Source organism: Engystomops pustulosus, unplaced genomic scaffold (assembly GCF_040894005.1).
Source record: "Engystomops pustulosus unplaced genomic scaffold, aEngPut4.maternal MAT_SCAFFOLD_234, whole genome shotgun sequence".
In the NCBI taxonomy this organism is placed as follows: Eukaryota; Metazoa; Chordata; class Amphibia; order Anura; family Leptodactylidae; genus Engystomops; species Engystomops pustulosus.
In genome coordinates, this window is record NW_027285113.1 from 99,938 (window position 1) to 114,576 (window position 14,639).

Genomic DNA, 14,639 nt, shown 5'->3' on the forward strand with positions numbered 1-14,639 from the left:
GTCACTATATAGTGTCGTTCATTATGCTATATACTTATATCATTTGTGCAGCCGTATACTCATTCACAGTGTGTTGCTCTCAGTATTGTAGCTGTACTTTGTCTCTATATCCGGTCACCCGCAGACTTCTCCCCCATATCTATGTATATATATATATATGCAATGATGGCTTCTCCTCTGCACTTCCTCCTCTCCCCGGTGCACTGTACAGTATGGAGTGTGATAACATCATGACTTATGTTCTCACCATCTTCCAGGGGGACATAGATGTTGAGGTACAGACAGTCTTCGCTCTGGTTTTGGACATATCCAGCCACCACATCCATGTTCTCCGTGAACCATAGGGGCAGCATGATCCCTGGTAACATCCCATGGAGGTTTTGTGGACACACGGAGGCAAAGGTCGTTGCGTTCCTTATTTCGGTCCAAGAGGCTGGAGCCTCAGGAGGCTGGAACCTCCGTTCTCCTATAGGAGGGGTGGCGTAAGGAATACCCAAATACTGCACCACGGGGCCCAGGATCTCATTGTTCAGATCTTTCTTCACTCCGCGCAGCTTCCCATAGTTGGTGTTTACTACGGGATATTTTTCATCCACTTTCTGTCCCACCGCCGGATACGCGGCCAAGAGCCACAGCATCAGTGGGGCCCGAAGATCTGACGCCATGAGGGAGACTGCTGCAAGATGGTGGAAGTTATCCGTCCAGCCCAAAGAATACCAGCTCAGAGGTCAACATCAACCCAAAAATAAAACAAAAAGACTGGCAAAAAAGTAGGAGGTGACCCTAAAAAGGTCAAATTTATACCAAAGCAAGAGATAAAAATGAAGAAAAAAGAAGAAAATCCAAAGGACCTGGAAAGTGTCAGTCTGACAGGGGGTAGGATCTGGGGAAGCGCAGCAGGAGACACGTGGTGCACATGTCCGACTACGACACTCGTCCCAACGTCTACAAACAAAATGATCTTCCCTCGAGTGTAGGAAAAGGAGCAGACAGAGACAGGCGGAGCATGGGAGAAAAGGCCATCACTCTGTTACGTTCCATCTCTGACCCAGGAGCAGGGCAAGGGGCTACCACCGCATCTCCTCGGGTCCGACATTGAGGAACCTGCAATGATAAAAGACAAGTATTAAGAAGAAGAAAGAAAACAGCTGGTCCTGGCCATGGTCACATCCGCTGGGCTCCAGACGCTTATCCTGGTTTACCCTAAGGTGACATGTGGTGGTTAGTCTCCGCTTCATGACCACCCTAATGGATGGCCCCAACTGGGTGACGTTCACTACACTAGATTAAGGGATAACAAGGGTCAGCGAGGATTGTATATCAATAACAAAATCACTAAGAGGTAAGTCCACCACAAAAGTCACAACAAGAATACATAAAAGTTCAAAACAGAAGTCCTTACGATATTCAAAAATAGCCAAAAGATCCAAACAGAAATCAATCCACCAGCCGGAAACTGGGAAATTAACCGGAGTGAGTTGTGGGGAAGAAAATATCTGCTTAGTATTCAGTGGAGAAAAGCTTTCACCCCTGCCCGCCTCTCAGCCTCATCCTGCGTCACGAGACATGACATATAGCTTATGGTCACATCTGCTGGACAGCCACCTCTGATCATGAGATCTCTGGTCCAGGCTATGGTGACATCTGCTGGACAGCCACCTCTGATCATGAGATCTCTAGTCTAGGCTATGGTGACATCTGCTGGATGGCCCCCTCTGATCATGAGATCTCTGGTCTAGGCTATGGTGACATCTGCTGGACAGCCACCTCTGATCATGAGATCTCTGGTCCAGGCTATGGTGACATCTGCTGGACGGCCACCTCTGATCATGAGATCTCTAGTCTAGGCTATGGTGACATCTGCTGGACAGCCACCTCTGATCATGAGATCTCTGGTCTAGGCTATGGTGACATCTGCTGGACAGCCACCTCTGATCATGAGATCTCTGGTCTAGGCTATGGTGACATCTGCTGGATGACCACCTCTGATCATGAGATCTCTGGTCCAGGCTATGGTGACATCTGCTGGACGGCCACCTCTGATCATGAGATCTCTGGTCTAGGCTATGGTGACATCTGCTGGACGGCCACCTCTGATCATGAGATCTCTAGTCTAGGCTATGGTGACATCTGCTGGATGGCCACCTCTGATCATGAGATCTCTGGTCTAGGCTATGGTGACATCTGCTGGACAGCCACCTCTGATCATGAGATCTCTGGTCCAGGCTATGGTGACATCTGCTGGACGGCCACCTCTGATCATGAGATCTCTAGTCTAGGCTATGGTGACATCTGCTGGACGGCCACCTCTGATCATGAGATCTCTGGTCTAGGCTATGGTGACATCTGCTGGATGGCCACCTCTGATCATGAGATCTCTAGTCTAGGCTATGGGTTCATCTGCTGGACGGCCACCTCTGATCATGAGATCTCTAGTCTAGGCTATGGTGACATCTGCTGGATGGCCACCTCTGATCATGAGATCTCTATGATAGGCTATGGTCACATCTGCTGGACAGCCACCTCTGATCATGAGATCTCTAGTCTAGGCTATGGTGACATCTGCTGGACGGCCACCTCTGATCATGAGATCTCTAGTCTAGGCTATGGTGACATCTGCTGGACGGCCACCTCTGATCATGAGATCTCTAGTCTAGGCTATGGTGACATCTGCTGGACAGCCACCTCTGATCATGAGATCTCTAGTCTAGGCTATGGTGAAATCTGCTGGACAGCCACCTCTGATCATGAGATCTCTGGTCTAGGCTATGGTGACATCTGCTGGACAGCCACCTCTGATCATGAGATCTCTAGTCTAGGCTATGGTGACATCTGCTGGACAGCCACCTCTGATCATGAGATCTCTAGTCTAGGCTATGGTCACATCTGCTGGATGGCCACCTCTGATCATGAGATCTCTGGTCTAGGCTATGGTGACATCTGCTGGACGGCCACCTCTGATCATGAGATCTCTAGTCTAGGCTATGGTGACATCTGCTGGATGGCCACCTCTGATCATGAGATCTCTAGGCTATGGTGACATCTGCTGGACGGCCACCTCTGATCATGAGATCTCTAGTCTAGGCTATGGTCACATCTGCTAGTCTAGGCTATGGTGAAATCTGCTGGACGGCCACCTCTGATCATGAGATCTCTAGTCTAGGCTATGGTCACATCTGCTGGATGGCCACCTCTGATCATGAGATCTCTGGTCTAGGCTATGGTCACATCTGCTGGACGGCCACCTCTGATCATGAGATCTCTAGTCTAGGCTATGGTGAAATCTGCTGGACAGCCACCTCTGATCATGAGATCTCTAGGCTATGGTGACATCTGCTGGATGGCCACCTCTGATCATGAGATCTCTAGTCTAGGCTATGGTGACATCTGCTGGATGGCCACCTCTGATCATGAGATCTCTAGTCTAGGCTATGGTGAAATCTGCTGGATGGCCACCTCTGATCATGAGATCTCTAGTCTAGGCTACGGTGACATCTGCTGGACGGCCACCTCTGATCATGAGATCTCTGGTCTAGGCTACGGTGACATCTACTGGACGGCCACCTCTGATCATGAGATCTCTAGTCTAGGCTATGGTGACATCTGCTGGATGGCCACCTCTGATCATGAGATCTCTGGTCTAGGCTACGGTGACATCTGCTCGACGGCCACCTCTGATCATGAGATCTCTAGTCTAGGCTATGGTGACATCTGCTGAACGGCCACCTCTGATCATGAGATCTCTAGGCTATGGTGACATCTGCTGGACGGCCACCTCTGATCATGAGATCTCTGGTCTAGGCTATGGTGACATCTGCTGGATGGCCACCTCTGATCATGAGATCTCTGGTCTAGGCTATGGTGACATCTGCCGGATGGCCACCTCTGATCATGAGATCTCTAGGCTATGGTGAAATCTGCTGGATGGCCACCTCTGATCATGAGATCTCTAGTCTAGGCTATGGTGAAATCTGCTGGATGGCCACCTCTGATCATGAGATCTCTAGTCTAGGCTACGGTGACATCTGCTGGACGGCCACCTCTGATCATGAGATCTCTGGTCTAGGCTACGGTGACATCTACTGGACGGCCACCTCTGATCATGAGATCTCTGGTCTAGGCTATGGTGACATCTGCTGGACGGCCACCTCTGATCATGAGATTTCTAGCCTAGGATATGGTGACATCTGCTGGACGGCCACTTCTGATCATGAGATCTCTAGGCTATCGTGACATCTGCTGGACGGCCACCTCTGATCATGAGATCTCTAGGCTATGGTGACATCTGCTGGATGGCCACCTCTGATGATGAGATCTCTAGGCTAGGCTATGGTGGAACTATGGATTAACACTGTGGATAAATGAAATTTGACGAAATAAAAGTCTGAAAGCTCACCGCTGTTGGCTGGACCATCAAATTTATTTTTCTAGGCTATGGTGACATCTGCTGGACGGCCACCTCTGATCATGAGATCTCTAGTCTAGGCTATGGTGACATCTGCTGGATGGCCACCTCTGATCATGAGATCTCTAGTCTAGGCTATGGTGACATCTGCTGGATGGCCACCTCTGATCATGAGATCTCTAGTCTAGGCTATGGTGACATCTGCTGGATGGCCACCTCTGATCATGAGATCTCTAGTCTAGGCTATGGTGACATCTGTTGGACAGCCACCTCTGATCATGAGATCTCTAGCCTAGGCTATGGTGACATCTGCTGGATGGCCCCCTCTGATCATGAGATCTCTGGTCTAGGCTATGGTGACATCTGCTGGACAGCCACCTCTGATCATGAGATCTCTGGTCTAGGCTATGGTGACATCTGCTGGACGGCCACCTCTGATCATGAGATCTCTAGTCTAGGCTATGGTGACATCTGCTGGACGGCCACCTCTGATCATGAGATCTCTAGTCTAGGCTATGGTGACATCTGCTGGACGGCCACCTCTGATCATGAGATCTCTAGTCTAGGCTATGGTGACACCTGCTGGACGGCCACCTCTGATCATGAGATCTCTGGCCTAGGCTATGGTGACATCTGCTGGATGGCCCCCTCTGATCATGAGATCTCTGGTCTAGGCTATGGTGACATCTGCTGGACAGCCACCACTGATCATGAGATCTCTGGTCTAGGATATGGTGACATCTGCTGGACGGCCACCTCTGATCATGAGATCTCTAGTCTAGGCTATGGTCACATCTGCTGGATGGCCACTTCTGATCATGAGATCTCTGGTCTAGGCTATGGTGACATCTGCTGGATGGCCACCTCTGATCATGAGATCTCTAGTCTAGGCTATGGTGACATCTGCTGGACGGCCACCTCTGATCATGAGATCTCTAGTCTAGGCTATGGTGACACCTGCTGGACGGCCACCTCTGATCATGAGATCTCTAGCCTAGGCTATGGTGACATCTGCTGGACGGCCCCCTCTGATCATGAGATCTCTGGTCTAGGCTATGGTGACATCTGCTGGACAGCCACCTCTGATCATGAGATCTCTGGTCTAGGCTATGGTGACATCTGCTGGACGGCCACCTCTGATCATGAGATCTCTAGCCTAGGATATGGTGACATCTGCTGGACGGCCACCTCTGATCATGAGATCTCTAGTCTAGGCTATGGTCACATCTGCTGGATGGCCACTTCTGATCATGAGATCTCTGGTCTAGGCTATGGTGACATATGCTGGATGGCCACCTCTGATCATGAGATCTCTAGTCTAGGCTATGGTGACATCTGCTGGACGGCCACCTCTGATCATGAGATCTCTAGTCTAGGCTATGGTGACACCTGCTGGACGGCCACCTCTGATCATGAGATCTCTAGCCTAGGCTATGGTGACATCTGCTGGACGGCCCCCTCTGATCATGAGATCTCTGGTCTAGGCTATGGTGACATCTGCTGGACAGCCACCTCTGATCATGAGATCTCTGGTCTAGGCTATGGTGACATCTGCTGGACGGCCACCTCTGATCATGAGATCTCTAGCCTAGGATATGGTGACATCTGCTGGACGGCCACCTCTGATCATGAGATCTCTAGCCTAGGATATGGTGACATCTGCTGGACGGCCACCTCTGATCATGAGATCTCTAGTCTAGGCTATGGTCACATCTGCTGGATGGCCACTTCTGATCATGAGATCTCTGGTCTAGGCTATGGTGACATATGCTGGATGGCCACCTCTGATCATGAGATCTCTAGTCTATGGTGACATCTGCTGAATGGCCACCTCTGATCATGAGATCTCTAGTCTAGGCTATGGTGACATCTGCTGGATGGCCACCTCTGATCATGAGATCTCTAGTCTAGGCTATGGTGACATCTGTTGGACACACAGTCCAGGATCATGGGATCTCTGAAATACTATATAGTGACATCTGCTGCACACCCTCCATTGATCAAGGGATCTCTGAACTACACAATGGTGATATCTGCTGAGCACCCGCCACTGACCATCTATAGTCATCTAGGCTATGGTGACATCTGCTGGATGGCCACCTCTGATCATGAGATCTCTAGTCTAGGCTATGGTGACATCTGCTGGACGGTCTCTACTGGTCATAGGATCTCTAGTCTAGGCTATGGTGACATCTGCTGGACACACAGTCCAGGATCATGGGATCTCTGAAATACTATATAGTGACATCTGCTCCACACCCTCCATTGATCAAGGGATCTCTGATCTACACAATGGTGATATCTGCTGAGCACCCGCCACTGACCATCTAGAGTCATCTCGGCTATGGTGACATCTGCTGGATGTTTCTGCTGGTAATAAGATCGCTGGTCTAGGCTATGGTCACTTCTGACAGTCACCGCTGATCATGGGATCTCTAATTTATGCTACGTGACATAAGGTGGTCATGGAGACATCTGCCGGTAGGGCCAGCACCAGCACTGGCATACCTGGGAAAGTGACGGGGCCCAGAGCTGGTGGTGGGGGGGCTCACTTAAGCAATACATGGGGGTGAGTGGAGCATATATAACATAACCTTGAGCTGGCTGTTTGGTATGATATGAATATTTTAGGGAACAGGAGACTGTTTTAGTTTCTGAATTTTGAGTGCTGCCACAAGAGTTCACAGCGAAGGCTTTCAGTAAGCCCTAGTGGAGGTCTGTCGCCTGGGGGCCTACCGAAACCTGGAGCTGACCCTGTCTGCTGGACAATCTGCGCTGATTACTGGATCTATGGTCTAACCTAAGGTGACTTCTGCTGGGCAGATACCACTGGCTGTGGGGTCTCTGGTCCAAGCTATGGTTATAATAACATCTGCTTGATGGTCTCCATCATGGGATCTTTGGTTTACACTACTGTGACATCTGCTGGATGGGCTCTGCTGGTCATGGGTTCTCTGTCTAATGGTGACAATTGCTGAGAGGTCACTGGTGATTATGGCATCTCTGGTCCAGGCGATGGTGAAATCTGAGAGGTATCCGGCTAAAACTTCAGATACAGTCCTGCATGCAAAATGATGACCCCACGTGATGGGAATACACTATTACAGGAGCCCACAATGACAATAAACCACTATAATCAGTAGGATCACTGGGGATCTGGTTGCCCATAATCAGAAGGATCCATTCTTAGCATTTAGGTAAATCTTCTGCACTTTGAGGTAAAGTATCCGTGAGCAGAGTCACACATTCTCACATTGACGTTTCCAGCAGACAGTGATGAGCCTCTACATTAGCCGCCCCCTACCTAGCCGCTTTGTCGTCTTCCCATCCCCCCACACTTCCCTTCCAGACCGATTTCCCTGATCGGAATGAACAGGATCATTTATTTAATTAAACTGTTCCTTCTGTTTATCCGACAATTATAGTAACAAACTTATAATTAGTGAATGTGAGGGAGATCGAGGGGGAAAGAGAGGAAGTTCCAGGAGAGGCTGCCTCGTAATCCGGGGAGGCTGATCAGTGTGACGGAGATAAGGGGCTGGTGGGCAGTCGGATTGCAAGAGACCTATCAACCTGGACATCAGTCACGTCTATGAGATCGTGTCTGAACTATCAAACATCTCCTCATCCCACCCAGATGCTGCTTACTGTCATCAGATAGGATGTCTCTTCCTGGCAATCACTGGTTGCTTCTATGATTTTGTGATGTCTGCAGGGTCTGATCATGGCAAGAATCAAGAATACGGGAACGTTCATGACATGGAAAAGATGGTCTGAAGAGGGGGAGGGACACGAATGATGGCTCATTTATCTATTAGTACACATAAGCTGCCCCGGTATATCTCTATTTGAGCACTGAAGCCAATAGCTGGCCTAAGCAGGGGAGGCAAATTAGGGAGGGGAACGTCAAGAGACCCGGTGCTCAAAAGAATTGGAGCTCCAGAAGGAAGGCCAAGGAGTCAAGGTAGAGGGAAAGCTGGATAACTTGTTATCACCTCCCGCCTCCAATTCTTCTATTCTCCTGATATGACCGACAGCCGCTACGCAATCAGTTGTACACTGGACAGTGGTCTCAGAGGCCGAGGTAAGACGCTTTCTTGATATCTGGAAGGTTTCGAGCACAGCAGAGAGCAGAGCCTGTTAGGTGTAAGACCAGTGGAAGAAATTGGCTTATACAAATGATCTATATCGTCCTGCGGGGACATCGTTCCAATATACAGCACCAACATTGCTCTGACACCTGAGAAAACAAGAAGTCTTACGGAGGTAAAGAAACATTTGGATAAAATTTTGAAGTTGTGTTCCAGGGCATTCTCTAAGGCCCGAGTGTGATAAAGCTTCAAGGCCTGGGAACTAATAATAATAACATGTCTAGGGGAGAGTTCATTAAACCAGGATGTACGATGCTAGTCCAGACAAACCCAAGTACATTATTGGGGCAGATTTACTTACCCGGTCCATTCGCGATCCAGCGGCGCGTTCTCTGCGGAGGATTCGGGTCCGGCCGGGATTAACTAAGGTAGTTCCTCTGACGTCCACCAGGTGGCGCTGCTGCGCTGAGGTCCGCCAGAATACCCTGAAGTACACCGGCCTATTGCTAGTGAAGGTAAGCACGAGTCCCGCGACACTATTTTGTTTTGTTTTTTTAAATGCGGCGGTTTTTCTGAATCCGCCGGGTTTTCGTTTGGCCACGGCCCCATTTTCTATGGCGTGCATGCCTGTGCCAATGCGCCACAATCCGATCGCGTGCGCCAAAATCCCGGGGCAATTCAGGGAAAATCAGCGCAAATCGGAAATATTCGGGTAATACGTCGGGAAAACGCGAATCAGGCCCTTAGTAAATGACCCCCAGTGAAGCGTAAACTTTGTAGGCTTTTTCCCCTTGACCGAAGACCAATGTTTAATGAGGAGGTCTCGAAGAACTTATGAGGGAGGTCACTGGTGCCCATCACAGGACACTATGGGGCTAATTTAAGGGTCGCGCTACTCATTTTGGATGGAGTTGGATGAAGACTGCGTCTGATCATCACTGCCGGACCCTAGATGTCACGGTGCCAAAAGATATGGTGGATGGAAACTTCACATGACCATCACTGGATGAGTACAAATGTGAAAGAACCAGGAATTAATGGAGACACACCTGACCAACACTGGAGGACAGAGAAAAAAATGGATGGATAGAGACTGCTCCTGACCATCACTGGAAAACCCATAACTAATGGCGATGTAGAACCGCCTCTCCTCTAGGTGTAGATGATGCACCCTGGTGATAACAGAACCCCTTGTCCTCTAGGTGTAGAGGATGTCCCCTGTATATGGTGATGGGAGAACCTCCTCTCCTCTAGGTGTAGAGGACGCCCCCTGTCTATGGTGATGGTAGAACCTCCTCTCCTCTAGGTGTAGAGGATGCCTCCTGTCTATGGTGATGGTAGAACCTCCTCTCCTCTAGGTGTAGGGGATGCCCCCTGTCTATGGTGATGGTAGAACCTCCTCTCCTCTAGGTGTAGAGGATCTCCCCCTGTCTATGGTGATGGTAGAACCTCCTTCTCCTCTAGGTGTAGAGGACGCCCCCTGTCTATGGTGATGGTAGAACCTCCTCTCCTCTAGGTGTAGAGGATGCCTCCTGTCTATGGTGATGGTAGAACCTCCTCTCCTCTAGGTGTAGGGGATGCCCCCTGTCTATGGTGATGGTAGAACCTCCTCTCCTCTAGGTGTAGAGGATCTCCCCCTGTCTATGGTGATGGTAGAACCTCCTTCTCCTCTAGGTGTAGAGGACGCCCCCTGTCTATGGTGATGGTAGAACCTCCTCTCCTCTAGGTGTAGAGGATGCCCCCTGTCTATGGTGATGGTAGAACCTCCTCTCCTCTAGGTGTAGAGAATGCCCCCTGTCTATGGTGATGGTAAAACCTCCTTTCCTCTAGGTGTAGATTATGCCCCCTGTCTATGGTGATGGTAGAACCTCCTCTCCTCTAGGTGTAGAGGATGTCCCCTGTCTATGGTGATGGTAGAACCTCCTCTCCTCTAGGTGTAGAGGATGTCCCCTGTCTATGGTGATGGTAGAACCTCCTCTGCTGTAGGTGTAGAGGATGCCCCCTGTCTATGGTGATGGTAGAACCTCCTCTCCTCTAGGTGTAGAGGATGCCCCCTGTCTATGGTGATGGTAGAACCTCCTCTCCTCTAGGTGTAGAGGATGCCCCCTGTCTATGGTGATGATAGAACCTCCTCTCCTCTAGGTGTAGAGGATGTCCCCTGTCTATGGTGATGGTAGAACCTCCTCTGCTGTAGGTGTAGAGGATGCCCCTGTCTATGGTGATGGTAGAACCTCCTCTCCTCTAGGTGTAGATGTAGAGGATGCCCCCTGTCTATGGTGATGGTAGAACCTCCTCTCCTCTAGGTGTAGAGGATGTCCCCTGTCTATGGTGATGGTAGAACCTCCTCTGCTGTAGGTGTAGAGGATGCCCCCTGTCTATGGTGATGGTAGAACCTCCTCTCCTCTAGGTGTAGAGGATGCCCCTGTCTATGGTGATGGTAGAACCTCCTCTCCTCCAGGTGTACAGGATGCCCCTTGTCTATGGTGATGGTAGAACCTCCTCTCCTCTAGGTGTAGAGTATGCCCCCTGTCTATGGTGATGGTAGAACCTCCTCTCCTCTAGGTGTAGAGGATGCCCCCTGTCTATGGTGATGGTAGAACCTCCTCTCCTCTAGGTGTAGAGGATGCCCACTGTCTATGGTGATGGTAGAACCTCCTCTCCTCTAGGTGTAGAGGATGCCCCTGTCTATGGTGATGATAGAACCTCCTCTCCTCTAGGTGTAGAGGATGCCTCCTGTCTATGGTGATGGTAGAACCTCCTCTTCTCTAGGTGTAGAGGATGCCCCCTGTCTATGGTGATGGTAGAACCTCCTCTCCTCTAGGTGTAGAGAATGACTCCTGTCTATGGTGATGGTAGAACCTGCTCTCTTCTAGGTGTAGAGAATGCCTCCTGTCTATGGTGATGGTAGAACCTCCTCTCCTCTAGGTGTAGAGGATGCCCCTGTCTATGGTGAGGGTAGAACCTCCTCTCCTCTAGGTGTAGAGGATGCCCCCCTATCTATGGTGATGGTAGAACCTCCTCTTCTCTAGGTATAGAGGATGCCCCCTGTCTATGGTGATGGTAGAACCTCCTCTCCTCTAGGTGTAGAGGATGCCCCCTGTCTATGGTGATGGTAGAACCTCCTCTACTCTAGGTGTAGAGGATGCCCCTGTCTATGGTGATGGTAGATCCTCCTCTCCTCTAGGTGTAGAGGATGCTCCCTGTCTATGGTGATGGTAGAACCTCCTCTCCTCTAGGTGTAGAGGATGCCCCTGTCTATGGTGATGGTAGAACCTCCTCTCCTCTAGGTGTAGAGGATGCCCCTGTCTATGGTGATGGTAGAACCTCCTCTCCTCTAGGTGTAGAGGATGTCCCCTGTCTATGGTGATGGTAGAACCTCCTCTCCTCTAGGTGTAGAGGATGTCTCCTGTCTATGGTGATGGTAGAACCACCTCTCCTCTAGGTGTAGAGGATGCCCCCTGTCTATGGTGATGGTAGATCCTCCTCTCCTCTAGGTGTAGAGGATGCCCCCTGTCTATGGTGATGGTAGAACCTCCTCTCCTCTAGGTGTAGAGGATGTCCCCTGTCTATGGTGATGGTAGATCCTCCTCTCCTCTAGGTGTAGAGGATGCCCCCTGTCTATGGTGATGGTAGAACCTCCTCTCCTCTAGGTGTAGAGGATGTCCCCTGTCTATGGTGATGGTAGAACCTCCTCTCCTCTAGGTGTAGAGGATGTCCCTGTCTATGGTGATGGTAGAACCTCCTCTCCTCTAGGTGTAGAGGATGTCTCCTGTCTATGGTGATGGTAGAACCACCTCTCCTCTAGGTGTAGAGGATGCCTCCTGTCTATGGTGATGATAGAACCCCCTCTCCTCTAGGTGTAGAGGATGCCCCCTGTGTATGGTGATGGTAGAACCCCCTCTCCTCTAGGTGTAGAGGATGCCCCCTGTCTATGGTGATGATAGAACCTCCTCTCCTCTAGGTGTAGAGGATGCCTCCTGTCTATGGTGATGGTAGAACCTCCTCTCCTCTAGGTGTAGAGGATGCCTCCTGTCTATGGTGATGGTAGAACCTCCTCTCCTCTAGGTGTAGAGGATGCCTCCTGTCTATGGTGATGGTAGAACCTCCTCTCCTCTAGGTGTAGAGGATTCCCCTGTCTATGGTGATGTTAGAACCTCCTCTCCTCTAGGTGTAGAGGATGCCTCCTGTCTATGGTGATGGTAGAACCTCCTCTCCTCTAGGTGTAGAGGATGTCCCCTGTCTATGGTGATGATAGAACCTCCTCTCCTCTAGGTGTAGAGGATGTCCCCTGTCTATGCTGATGGTAGAACCTCCTCTCCTCTAGGTGTAGAGGATGCCTCCTGTCTATGGTGATGGTAGAATCTCCTCTCCTCTAGGTGTAGAGGATGCCCCTGTCTATGGTGATGGTAGAATCTCCTCTCCTCTAGGTGTAGAGGATGCCCCTGTCTATGTTGATGGTAGAACCTCCTCTCCTCTAGGTGTAGAGGATGTCCCCTGTCTATGGTGATGGTAGAACCTCCTCTCCTCTAGGTGTAGAGGATGCCCCCTGTCTATGGTGATGGTAGAACCTCCTCTCCTCTAGGTGTAGAGGATGCCCCCTGTCTATGGTGATGGTAGAACCTCCTCTCCTCTAGGTGTAGAGGATGCCCCGTGTCTAGGTGATGATAGAAGCTTCTCTCCTTTAGGTGTAGAGGATGGCCCCTATACTGACCAAAGGTCTAGGCATAAAAGGATCTTATTAACTGCCCATAATGCCTGGTGCGGGTTGTCTGACGGCCACGTTCCCCCGATTTGTGTCGCATGAAAGCCGGCGCCGATGCGTCACAAACCCGGGGCAATTTAGGGCAAAAAGGAAACTTTCGGGAAACCCGACGAAAATGCATCCGACGGACCCTTAGTAAAGATGCCCCAATGTCCATTAATCAGAACGACCTGGATCCCTTATAAGATTAAAACATTGAGCAATCCATTGATTGATTTGAGCAAAGCAGGGAAAATGCCATAAATGGTGGGGGAAGGGAAGATGGAAAAGGAGAACACTGACTGCGATAGGGAGAAGAAGGGATGGTGGTAACGGGAGGATAAAATGGGGAGCAGAAGGATGTATAAGAGAGGCACACCGGTGGTGATAGGGGGAGCGGGAGGATGTATAAGAGAGGCACATCGGTGGTGATAGGGGGAGCGGGAGGATGTATAAGAGAGACACACCGGTGGTTATAGGGGGTGGAGGAGGATGTATAAGAGAGGCACACCGGTGGTGATAGGGGGTGGGGGAGGATGTATAAGAGAGACACACCGGTGGTTATAGGGGGTGGAGGAGGATGTATAAGAGAGGCACACCGGTGGTTATAGGGGGTGGAGGAGGATGTATAAGAGAGGCACACCGGTGGTGATAGGGGGTTGGTGTATAAGAGAGGCACACCGGTGGTGATAGGGAGATGAGGAGGATGTATAAGAGAGGCACACCGGTGGTTATAGGGGGTGGAGGAGGATGTATAAGAGAGGCACACCGGTGGTTATAGGGGGTTGGTGTATAAGAGAGGCACACCGGTGGTTATAGGGGGAGCGGGAGGGTGTATAAGAGAGGCACACCGTTGGTGATAGGGGGTGGGGGAGGATGTATAAGAGAGACACACCGGTGGTGATAGGGGGTGGAGGAGGATGTATAAGAGAGGCACATCGGTGGTGATAGGGGGAGCGGGAGGATGTATAAGAGAGGCCCACCGGTGGTAATAGGGGGTGGGGGAGGGTGTATAAGAGAGGCACACCGGTGGTGATAGGGGGAGCGGGAGGATGCATTAGAGAAGCCCACCGGTGGTAATAGGGGGAGCGGGAGGATGTATAAGAGAGGCACACCGGTGGTTACAGGGGGTTGGTGTATAAGAGAGGCACACCGGTGGTGATAGGGGGTGGGGGAGGATGTATAAGAGAGTCACACCGGTGGTTATAGGGGGAGCGGGAGGGTGTATAAGAGAGGCACACCGTTGGTGATAGGGGGTGGAGGAGGATGTATAAGAGAGGCACACCGGTGGTTATAGGGGGTTGGTGTATAAGAGAGGCACACCGGTGGTGATAGGGGGAGCGGGAGGATGTATAAGAGAGGCACACCGGTGGTTATAGGGGGAGCGGGAGGGTGTATAAGA

General features: G+C 50.7%; 1 long non-coding RNA gene across 1 annotated transcript in view; it reads right to left on the reverse strand.

Annotated features, from left to right (window-relative positions):
• Positions 1 to 251: 251 nt before the first annotated feature.
• Positions 252 to 14,639, reverse strand: part of LOC140109615 (uncharacterized) — a 42,036-nt gene continuing 27,648 nt past the window's right edge. The window contains exon 4 of the long non-coding RNA XR_011851389.1: positions 252 to 1,104. This is a non-coding gene — a long non-coding RNA (uncharacterized lncRNA). The remainder of the gene's footprint in view (positions 1,105 to 14,639) is intronic.